This window comes from Zingiber officinale, chromosome 9B (genome assembly GCF_018446385.1).
Source record: "Zingiber officinale cultivar Zhangliang chromosome 9B, Zo_v1.1, whole genome shotgun sequence".
NCBI classification, from domain to species: domain Eukaryota; kingdom Viridiplantae; phylum Streptophyta; class Magnoliopsida; order Zingiberales; family Zingiberaceae; genus Zingiber; species Zingiber officinale.
In genome coordinates this window covers 118201538-118212058 of record NC_056003.1, presented here as the reverse complement: position 1 = coordinate 118212058, position 10521 = coordinate 118201538, and positions in this window count along the sequence as shown.

The window sequence follows — 10521 nt, the reverse complement described above, 5'->3', positions numbered from 1 at the left end:
TAGTGCATTGATCGTATTGAATCAATAGGTCAAGTGCACAATTTCGATGCTGTACCTGGCCATAATTTTCACGGTTTATTTTTTCAGTTTACTAATTGGTTCGGATCAAAAACATAGGATAAAATCAAAGTGCTCATATTAGCCTCCTTTTGTACAAAACAAGTTAAATGAGTGTTTCTATGATGATTTTATTTCGAAAATATTCATGGATTCGATGTTATGCTAAAAATTAGCACGTAGCTTGTACAATGTGGAGTAGTTAGCATATAACTTCTACCATGTGTAGAAGTTATATGTTAATTGTTACACGTTGTTGTAGAAGTTATATGTTAATTTCTACTTGTTATTAGAAGTCAAGTAAGTTATAGAGAATTGAATACTTTGTTGAGTTTTGTTTTAAATTCAAAGCAATTTTTGTAATGTTTTTTAGTCCCACATTGCTAAGTGGAGAAGCTTGGAAGGGCTTATATATGAAGCTCTTCCATCCTTGCTTAGCAATAATAAGAAGACCTACGCGCATGCGTGGGCCAAGCCCAAATCGAGTGGATTTGGGGGGTTCGAGCTGGAAATCCATAAATCGGGCGTCACGTGGGGGTGCAAATCCCCAGCCCGTGGGCCTTGCGCTCACGGGCGGTCCGGTTTGTTTTTGCTGGTTTGGTTCAGTCTGAACCAAACCAGTTTCGTTTCTGGTCTGCGTCGATACAACGCATCCGCGGTTGTCGGATCTTGGGAGGATTTTGCCGGAGAGCCTTTGCACCGTGGGCGGCAATCAATTCTCTAAAGACAGTCGGCACGTCCGACGCTTCGACCGGAGATACACAATTTCTTAACCCTTTGCTGTTATTAAAGTTTATTGCATGCTCGTCGTTTATTAGTGCAATTAAATATTACTGTTTTAGCATAATTAGTTCTATTACAGTTGTTACAATTTTAGAGAATTGATTGCACCATCAATAAACATGATGAACGATAGGGTAACGGGGTCTGATGAGGTTAGTGCCCGACCCGAAAAATTTTACGGGCAAAACTTCAGACGTTGGCAACAACGAATGAAATTTTGTCTTACTACGCTAGGGCTATTCTCCGTTATAGAAACAGACCCTCCTTCACCTAATGAAGAGGAACCTGCCCGTAGTGCTACCTTAGAGAGGTTTAAGCAAAGGGATTATCTCTGCCATGGGAGAATCCTGTCTGCCCTCTCAGACGCACTATTTGATGTATACTGCTCAACCTCTTCAGCTAAAGAGCTGTGGAAATCTTTGGATAAAAAATACAACTCCGAAGATTCTGGTTTAGAAAAGTATACTGTGGCAAAATTCCTGAACTTCAAAATGGTTGAAGGTAAATCTGTGGTTGAGCAGACACATGAATTCCAAGTTCAAATTCATGGTCTTGCTGAAGGAGATATGCCATTACCTGAAAAATTTCAGGTCTTGTCTATCATCGAAAAATTGCCTCCGAGTTGGGAAGATTTTGGCATGACTCTTAAACATCGGAGAGGTAAAATCTCTCTCGAAGATTTGATGATTGCCTTAAATATCGAAGAAGAACATCGGAAGCAACATAAAAATGATGATACAAGAATGCCTATGGATTTTATTCCAAAGGCAAATGTAGTAGTCTCATCTGACAAAAAGAAATTCAAAAATCAGAAAATGAAGAACAAGATGAAACCCAACCCAAAGGTTCAAAAGAAAACTGGAACTAAACCTAAGCCTTGCTGGGCATGTGGACAGGTTGGACATTATGCCAAATTTTGCCCTAAGCGAAAGGACAAGAACCAAAGCAATACGTCCAACACCAAGGCACAAGTAAATGTCGTGATTGCTAATGACGACACCAGCGATAGGTTTGTTACCTTCAAACCTGAACTAAACTTGATCTATCAACCCAATGAATGGTTAGTTGATACAGGTGCTAATGTACACTGTTGTGCTGATCGCTCTGCCTTCCTTACTTATCAGGTAATTGAAGGCACTTCCGTGACCATGGGGAACTATTCTGCAGCCATGGTGTTTGGGATAGGACAAGTTGACCTGAGGTTCACCTCTGGAAAAGTCCTGTCACTGCATAAGGTGCATCATGTTCCAGCGATCCGTCGGAATTTGATTAGCGGATCAAAGTTAGTTCGTGCTGGTTATGAGTTGAATTTCAAATGTAATAAAGTTGTAATATTACATTTAGGAACCTTTATTGGAAAAGGTTACCTTAATGAAGGTTTATTTAAACTCAATGTAGAAAATGCTACTTTAAATAAAACTTCTAATATTGGTTGTTCATATAACATTGAGTCTTATGATATGTGGCATGACAGACTAGGACATGTCAATTTTAATACCGTAAAAAGGATGATGAATCTTGACATGATCCCTAAGCATGCTATAAATGATAAGAAAAAATGTGAAATTTGTGTGCAATATAAACAACCCCGTAAACCCTTCAAATCAGTTGATAGAAATTCTGATATTTTAGAATTGATTCATACTGACTGTTGTGAGTTTAACGGTGTAATAACGAGAGACCATAAAAGGTATTTCATTACCTTCATTGATGACCACTCTCGTTATTGTTATGTTTATTTGCTAAAAACCAAGGATGAAGCTTTAGATAAATTTATGGTTTTTAAATCTGAAGCTGAGAATCAAACCGATAAAACTATTAAGAGGTTAAGGTCTGATAGGGGTGGAGAATTTACCTCGAACCTGTTTCAAAAATTTTGTCAAGATACAGGTATAATCCATGAGGTAACTGCTCCATATAGTCCTCAATCCAACGGTATAGTAGAACGAAAAAATCGAACCCTTGAAGATATGATTAATTCCATGTTAGGTAGTTCTGGGTTACCCAACTTTATGTGGGGGGAGGCTCTATACACTGCATGCCATGTGCTAAATAGAGTCCCAATGAAGTCAAGGGATAAAACCCCATATGAGCTTTGGAAAGGTCGAAGGACAAGTTTGAAATACCTTAAAGTGTGGGGGTGCCTGGCAAAGGTACTAGTACCTGAACACAGAAGGAAAAAACTTGGTCCAAAGACTGTAGATGGTATCTTCTTGGGTTATGCTCAAAATAGTATTGCATATAGGTTCCTGATTATTAAATCAGAAATTCCTGGAATAGATGCAAATACTATTGTAGAACTTCGCGATGCTACATTTTTTGAGGATATATTTCCTATGAAGACGAGAACACCTCAATCTAGTATTCCTACTAGAAATGAGCCTTCTTCTGTAGAGGTCCCATTATCCGTAGTGGGTACACCTTCCTCAAGTCACTCTAGACTAGATGAATCTAGTGAGTGTACAGAACCGAGAAGGAGCAAGAGGCAACGTGTGTCTACGGATTTAGGCCAGGACTTTATCACCTATAATATAGAAGGTGACCCTGTGACATATAGAGATGCTATGGCTTCTCCTGAAGCTAAGCACTGGAAAGAGGCCATTAAAAGTGAAATGGACTCTATTATCTCTAATGCCACTTGGGAGTTGGTAGATTTACCTCCTGGGTGTACCACTATAGGATGTAAATGGGTGTTTAAGAGAAAACTAAAGCCTGATGGGTCAGTAGATAAATTCAAAGCCCGCCTAGTTGCTAAGGGATTCAAACAAAAAGAAGGGATTGACTATTTTGATACTTATTCTCCTGTTACCAGAATTACTACAATCCGAGTGTTAATTGCATTAGCATCCATATATCATCTTGAGGTACATCAAATGGATGTCAAAACGGCATTCCTAAATGGAGATCTAGAAGAAGAGATATATATGGATTAGCCTGAGGGATATGTAGTCTCTGGAAATGAGAATAAAGTCTGTAGGTTAGTCAAATCTCTTTATGGTTTGAAGCAAGCCCCAAAGCAGTGGTACGAAAAATTTGATAGAGCTATGCTATCGTTTGGCTTTGAAGTAAATGACTCTGATAAATGTGTGTATGCTAAAATGAAAGGTGATAATTGTATTATCCTATGTTTATATGTAGATGATATTCTACTATTTGGAACTAATCTTTCAATTATTAATGAGACTAAGGCCCTCTTAAGTGGTAAGTTTGATATGAAGGATATGGGTTGTGCTGATATGATTTTAGGGCTGAAGTTGACTCGATCAACTGATGGAATAACAATTTCTCAATCACTCTATGTTGAGAGAGTATTAGAGAAATATGACTATAGCCAAGTTAAATCTGTTGTCACACCATATGACCCTTCAAAAACTCTCCACAAGAATAATAGTGGTGTGACAGTGTCTCAATTAAGATACTCACAAATAATAGGTAGTTTAATGTATTTAGCTAATTGTTCTAGACCTGATATTTCTTTTGCTATATCGAAATTGAGCAGGTTTACCAGCTGTCCGGACAGAACGCATTGGGATGCATTAGATAGAGTACTCAGATATCTGAAAGGCACTATATCCTTGGGCTTATGGTATGGGAGATTCCCTGCAGTCCTGGAGGGATATAGTGATGCCAGTTGGATAGCTGACACTGCTGAGTGTAAAGGCGTTACTGGTTATGTCTTTACACTTGGAGGCGGTGCAGTTACTTGGAGGTCTGTTAAACAGACGATTATAACCCGGTCTACATCGAGGCGGAATTGTGTGCTTTGGATACCACAATGGTGAAGCTGATTGGCTTAAGGGTCTTCTTTCTGAAATTCCCTTGATGATGAAGCCAATACCTTCTATTTCAGTACACTGTGATAATCAAACAACAATAGCTCAGATTAGAAGCTCCAAGTATAACCAGAAACAGAAGAGACATGTACGAATAAGATTAAAGTCTATTCGTGAGCTAGTGTCTCTTGGAGTGGTGTCATTGGACTTTGTAAGTTCAAAAGACAATATTGCTGACCCACTCACTAAAGGACTTGATTATGAGAAAATCAAGAGATCCAGAAAGGGAATGGGACTGAGGCCTGTCCTGGTTTCATCTATAGCGGCAACCCAACCTATCTGATTGGAGATCCCAAAAAGTAGGTTCAATGTGGTACAAACAAGCTATAAGGGTGAAACGTAAGCATAAAATTAATTGAGATATAATCTCATAGTCTCTTCCCTGGATAGATGCTTGACTGCTAGTAAGGATGAGCTTAAGAGCTCTTAATGAGTTCAAGGTCTTAATGACAGGATGCTTGCAGTACATCCTTGGAGAACTCACCTATGTAAGTGTAACTGTGAGGCCGCAGTGTGGGGGGTCTAGGCAACTCTCCTTAGCACTTATGAAACAAGATTCGGTGGCATGGCCGTAATGCACCAACCCAGAAGGATTCAACCGTCGCCAGTGATGAGTTGTTACCAATTGATCTTCACATATAAAAGGTTTAAGATCAAGACTCTGTTCTCTTCAAACCTATGTGAATAAGATTGGTGTACTTAGGTGAAAATTCAAACCGGAAGGTATTTTCACTGAAAGCTCATTGCAACCAAGCCTCAGAACATATCTTTGTTTTTGACTAAAAAAAATTGCTTTGAATTTGTGGGGGATTGTTGAGTTTTGTTTTAAATTCAAAGCAATTTTTGTAGTGTTTTTTAGTCCCACATTGCTAAGTGGAGAAGCTTGGAAGGGCTTATATATGAAGCCCTTCCATCCTTGCTTAGCAATAATAAGAAGACCTACACGCATGCGCGGGCCAAGCCCAAATCGAGTGGATTTGGGGGGTTCGAGCCGGAAATCCATAAACCGGGCGTCACGTGCGTGATTAACGCGCACAGGGGGGGTGCAAATCCCCAGCCCGTGGGCCTTGCGCTCACGGGCGGTCCGGTCTGTTTTTGCTGGTTTGGTTCAGTCTGAACCAAACCAGTTTGGTCTCGTTTCTGGTCCGCGTGAGGAAGCGAAGCAGCGCTCCGCGTCGATACAACGCATCCGCGCGCGCTCCGCGTCGTATGAGGATGCGATACAACTCATTTGTGTTGGGATCTTAGATGGCTAGAGGGGGGGTGAATAGCCTCTTTAAAAAAAACTTAAGCAAAGAGTTCTACACAGAAACTAGTTAGCGCAGCGGAATAAGCAAACTAAAACAAAACGAAAAACAGCACAAACACTGATACACAGATTTACGAGGTTCGGGGATAACTTGCCCCTACTCCTCGGCGTGTCCGTAAGGTGGACGACTCCTTGATCTTCGGTAGATCGCACCCCGGAAGAATTCCGGCTAAAGATCCTCCTTCTAGGTGGAGTAACCTTCCCACAAAGTCTCAAGAAATATCTAAGTTAAGGCACGAGACTTACAGAAACTCGGTGGTGAGAATAGAAATGCTTACAACCACGCGAGAATCAGTAGCAGAAAACAGAGATCGCAGTTCACCCGAGAGCTCAAGAACTTCGCACAACAGCACACACTTTTCTTTCAAGCTTTTCTTGTTGTGTTCTTGTTCCCCTCTCGCTGTTTTTACTGCTTCTCAAAACCTGATCTCTGCTGTCACAAATCTGGTCCAAACTGCGCAAATCAGCGCTGCAAATCTGGTCCAAACTGCGCAAATCAGCGCTGCAGCCAATCCCTTTTCCTCCTTCTCTGAACTCACACCAATGATATCACAGTCAACACTGGCGTCTTCTGAGCTCGAACCAATCCCCAGGAGTCAAGCAGATCGCAGCCAGATCACAGCAGTATCCGTTGATGCCTGAAATGCACCATGCGCCGCTGAAACTAACAGAAAGACCATTTGTCGCATTCCTCTTACGAACTTAATTTGAAATTAGGCTTGGAATGATACCTGTTAACCTGCAAACTCAAAAGCTAACAGCACAGAGGATTACATCACATAAATGAATGAGATATATCAAAAGCAGTGAAGGAATCGTTGATACAACGAACAAATCAGAGTGTGTGGATCGGTCACCGGATCGATCACAGTGCCGATCAGGCAAAAGCCCGATCGGTCTGAGACCATTCCGATCGGTCGTAGTGACCGATCAGATTGAGTGTGGATCGGTCCACGGACCGATCCACCTCTTTCTTTCTTTGCAGTCTCTTCTCCTAATCGGTCTCACCCGATCGACGATTGCACCCGCAGTTATCGAGTGTTCTCTCGATCGGTTTGCGGATCGATCAGATTGGTAGATCGTCCACGCACCGATCCACCTCTTCTTTCTTCGGGCTTTTCTCCGATCGGTCTCACGACCGATCAGATTACCCGCGTGCTCGAGTGCCGATCGATGCGATCGATCGATTTCACCGGTGTGCTGCGAGTGTCATCCGTCGGTCATCGACCGATCCGTGGAACTTCCTTTGGATCGGTCGCCGACCGATCCATCGATTCTTGTGTCCGGATCGGTCTCACCGACCGATCAGTGCCATTGAAAGTCCTCTTTCGACTTAACTGGAGAACGAACTACCGGGCCCTCTCCGACTTCATCCGGTCCGAGAACGAGCACCGAGCCCTCTCACCTAGTCCGAGAACGAGCTACCGAGCCCTCTCCGACTTCGTCCGGTCAGAACGAGCTACCGAGCCCTCTCGACCATTCCGTGCCAAGTAGCCATACTTGGACTTTTCCCGTGCCAAGCTCCCCGCTTGGACTTTTCACCAGATGTCTTGACCCATCTGGATTTCCCTGCCGGCTTCACTCACCAGTTTCCTCCCAACCGATCAACCTCGATCAGTAGTCATTCTGAGTTTAAACACTATCGATACAAACTTAAATCGGTGTCAACATCAAAACAACAGATCGTATCAACAATCTCCCCTTTTGTTGTTTGACAACACGATTTAAGTTTAGATCAATTGTTCAAATTTTCATAATTTTAGGGAATCAAGATCCTCCCCTAAGACGGATACAACACTATGTGAGGGTCTTCACATTTGCATTCATCTAAACTTAGTTATCTTCTCCCCTTTTGTCAAACACCGAAAAGGTGCGAATAAGGTAAGATAACTTAAAGAACTCCCCCTTAACCCTTACTGTCTGGTTCTTAAAGCACTGAGAATTCCCTCTAAGTGTATTATAAGACAGTAATAAGGAAATAAAAGACAAACAAGACATGCAAGTGAACAGCATACTAATAACGGATAGAAAATGAAATATAATAAAGAGCAAGCAAATATAAAACTGAGTACCATAAATACATGAGTAGCATCAGAAGTGCAAACATCCAGGTCAGTCATAAAGACTAACAAAAAACATCCAAAATACAGACAGTCAACAAACAAACTGTATCAATCAACATCCTCACACTGAGGAACATCACCATCATCGGCAAGAGGGGTGAAATCCTGAGGCGGCACGCTGGAGGATGGATAACCTGGGTAAGACTGCGGAGGCGGGTAGCATGCCATCCATCCGAGTAGCAACTGCTGTGTCACCACCTGATGTTGGAACCCCAAGGTTGTTTTGGTGTGATCAACAAGTTAAGTTAGGTCCTGTGTATTTAACCTTGTGTCTAAGTGTACAGGAGCTTAGGAACACAGGTACTCGAGTGGAAGACGCAGCTAGCGAGAAGGACGGCACGCTGTGCGTCCGAGGGACGAGGCGCTGCGGAAGAGTACACCGGCGGACGAGAAGGAAGCGCGCGGTGGTTCCGAGGGACGAAAGCCGGAGCGGAAGATTGCTCGGGAGCAAGAGACGCAGCTAGCGAGAAGGTCGACGACCGAGGGACGAAGACTGCGGATGAGTACGCTGGCGGACGAGAAGGAAACACGCGGCAATTCCGAGGGACGAGAAGCCGGAGGGAAGCACGCTCGAGAAGACCGGAAGTTGGGTTCGGGTGAGCCCTTTTCCGGAAGGCAGAGATCACCCAAACGAGCGGATCCGGAGCGGAAGAACCGGACCGAAGCGGGACTGAACCAGAGAAGCGGTCCCGGATGAAAAAGTCAACTGTGTTGACTTTCGGGGTCCGGGGCGCCCGGAACTGACCGGGGCGCCCGGACCCATCCGGGGCGCCCGGAACCCTTCCGGGCGCCCGGAACAGTAATGTTGACCAGATCGAGAATTATCTCGATCTGAACGTTGGGGGATAAAATTTATCCCCCCCAGGGCGCCCGGAACCTTTCCAGGCGCCCCGACCAAGGCTAGAAGCTCTTCATCAGTTCAGAAATTGTAACAACACTTGTGTGCTTCCATTGCTTTGATTAGCTTCTTTCTTTTTGTGCCTACACTGCTGTAAACGAGGCTTCTCCGCCTGAAGGAGTTTTTAGTGCAACAATCTTCCTTGGATTAACAACCTCCCCGGTTGTAACCAAGTCAAATCCGGTGCCTCGTTTTTATGCTTTATTTTCTGCTTAATCTATTTTTTCAAGTGTTAGCTTAATTGTCCGAGAAAGGGTTGTGTTTTACTCAGGGCTATTCAACCCCTCCTTCTAGCCGGCCGCATCGGTCCAACAATTACATACAGATGATGTCGCCAAATCTTCAAAGCAAATATAATGGTGGTGAACTCCAGATCATGTGCTGGGTAGTTCTTCTCATGCTCCTTCAACTGACATAAAGCATAGGAGACTACCATGCCTGCCGCATCAGAACAAGGGCAAAGCGAGAAAAATGGTCAAAGAAGGAGCAGGTGACCACGTGGCAAACAAGAAAGCGGAATTTCATCTGCTAAGTGTACTTCCAACACAAGAAGTCAATCGAGTCGGTACCTACAACTCGGCAAAGGAGCTTTGGGATAAATTCCTTGAGTTACACGAAGGAACATTCAAGCCAAACTTGCAAGACAGGATTTACTTCGTAACCAACTTACAAACCTCCGATTTGAAGAAGGTGAAACAATTGCACATCTACACTCGAGGATTCAGGATCTCATCACCGGACTTACGAATCTCGGAGAAGAGGTAAGTAACCGAGATTCGCTAAGGTATGCCCTAAATTCCTTTCCTAGAAACTCAAAATGGGCATCACTAGTAGATGCCTTTTACATTTCAAAAGATCTAGAAAAAATTTCATTAGACGAATTCTTTTCAACTTTTGAAGTGCATGAGTCAAGATGTGCAGGTCCGAAGGAGCCCAAGAATAATGTCGCCTTTAAAGCTTCGAGAGACGAACCCGAGTCGAATCTTCTCTCGACGACGAGGAAATGGTAATGATGGTAAGACGATTTAAAAATATTTGTAAATCTAGGAAATCTAACCATCCGCAGGAAGAAAGAAAAGAACCATCCGCTGCTACCATTGCGATGAAGAAGGGCACGTCAAGGACAATTGCCCTAAACTGAAGAACAACGGGAAGGACAAGGGTAAGAAGCCTATCCAAAATCGCAAGGCCCTAAAAGCGACGTGGGACGATACGTCGTCGGAATCAGAAGTCAAGGAGTTCTCCGGGCTCGCGTTAATGGCGAGTCATCAAGACGACGACTGCGAATCAAGCTCTTCCGAAATGAGCATCGAAAGCATCAATGAAGGGGGAGCCACGTCCGAAGAAAGCAGCAGTTCAGGGGGAGAAACCGACAACGAGATCGACAAGGTAAGTGAGGTACGATCTCTTCCTCCTAATAAAATGTTTAAATTCATTAAAATTTTAACAAAAGATTGCTGCAAATTAGAAAATGAAAATAAAGATTTAAAAGTAATATTAGCTACATCTTGTCCGTTA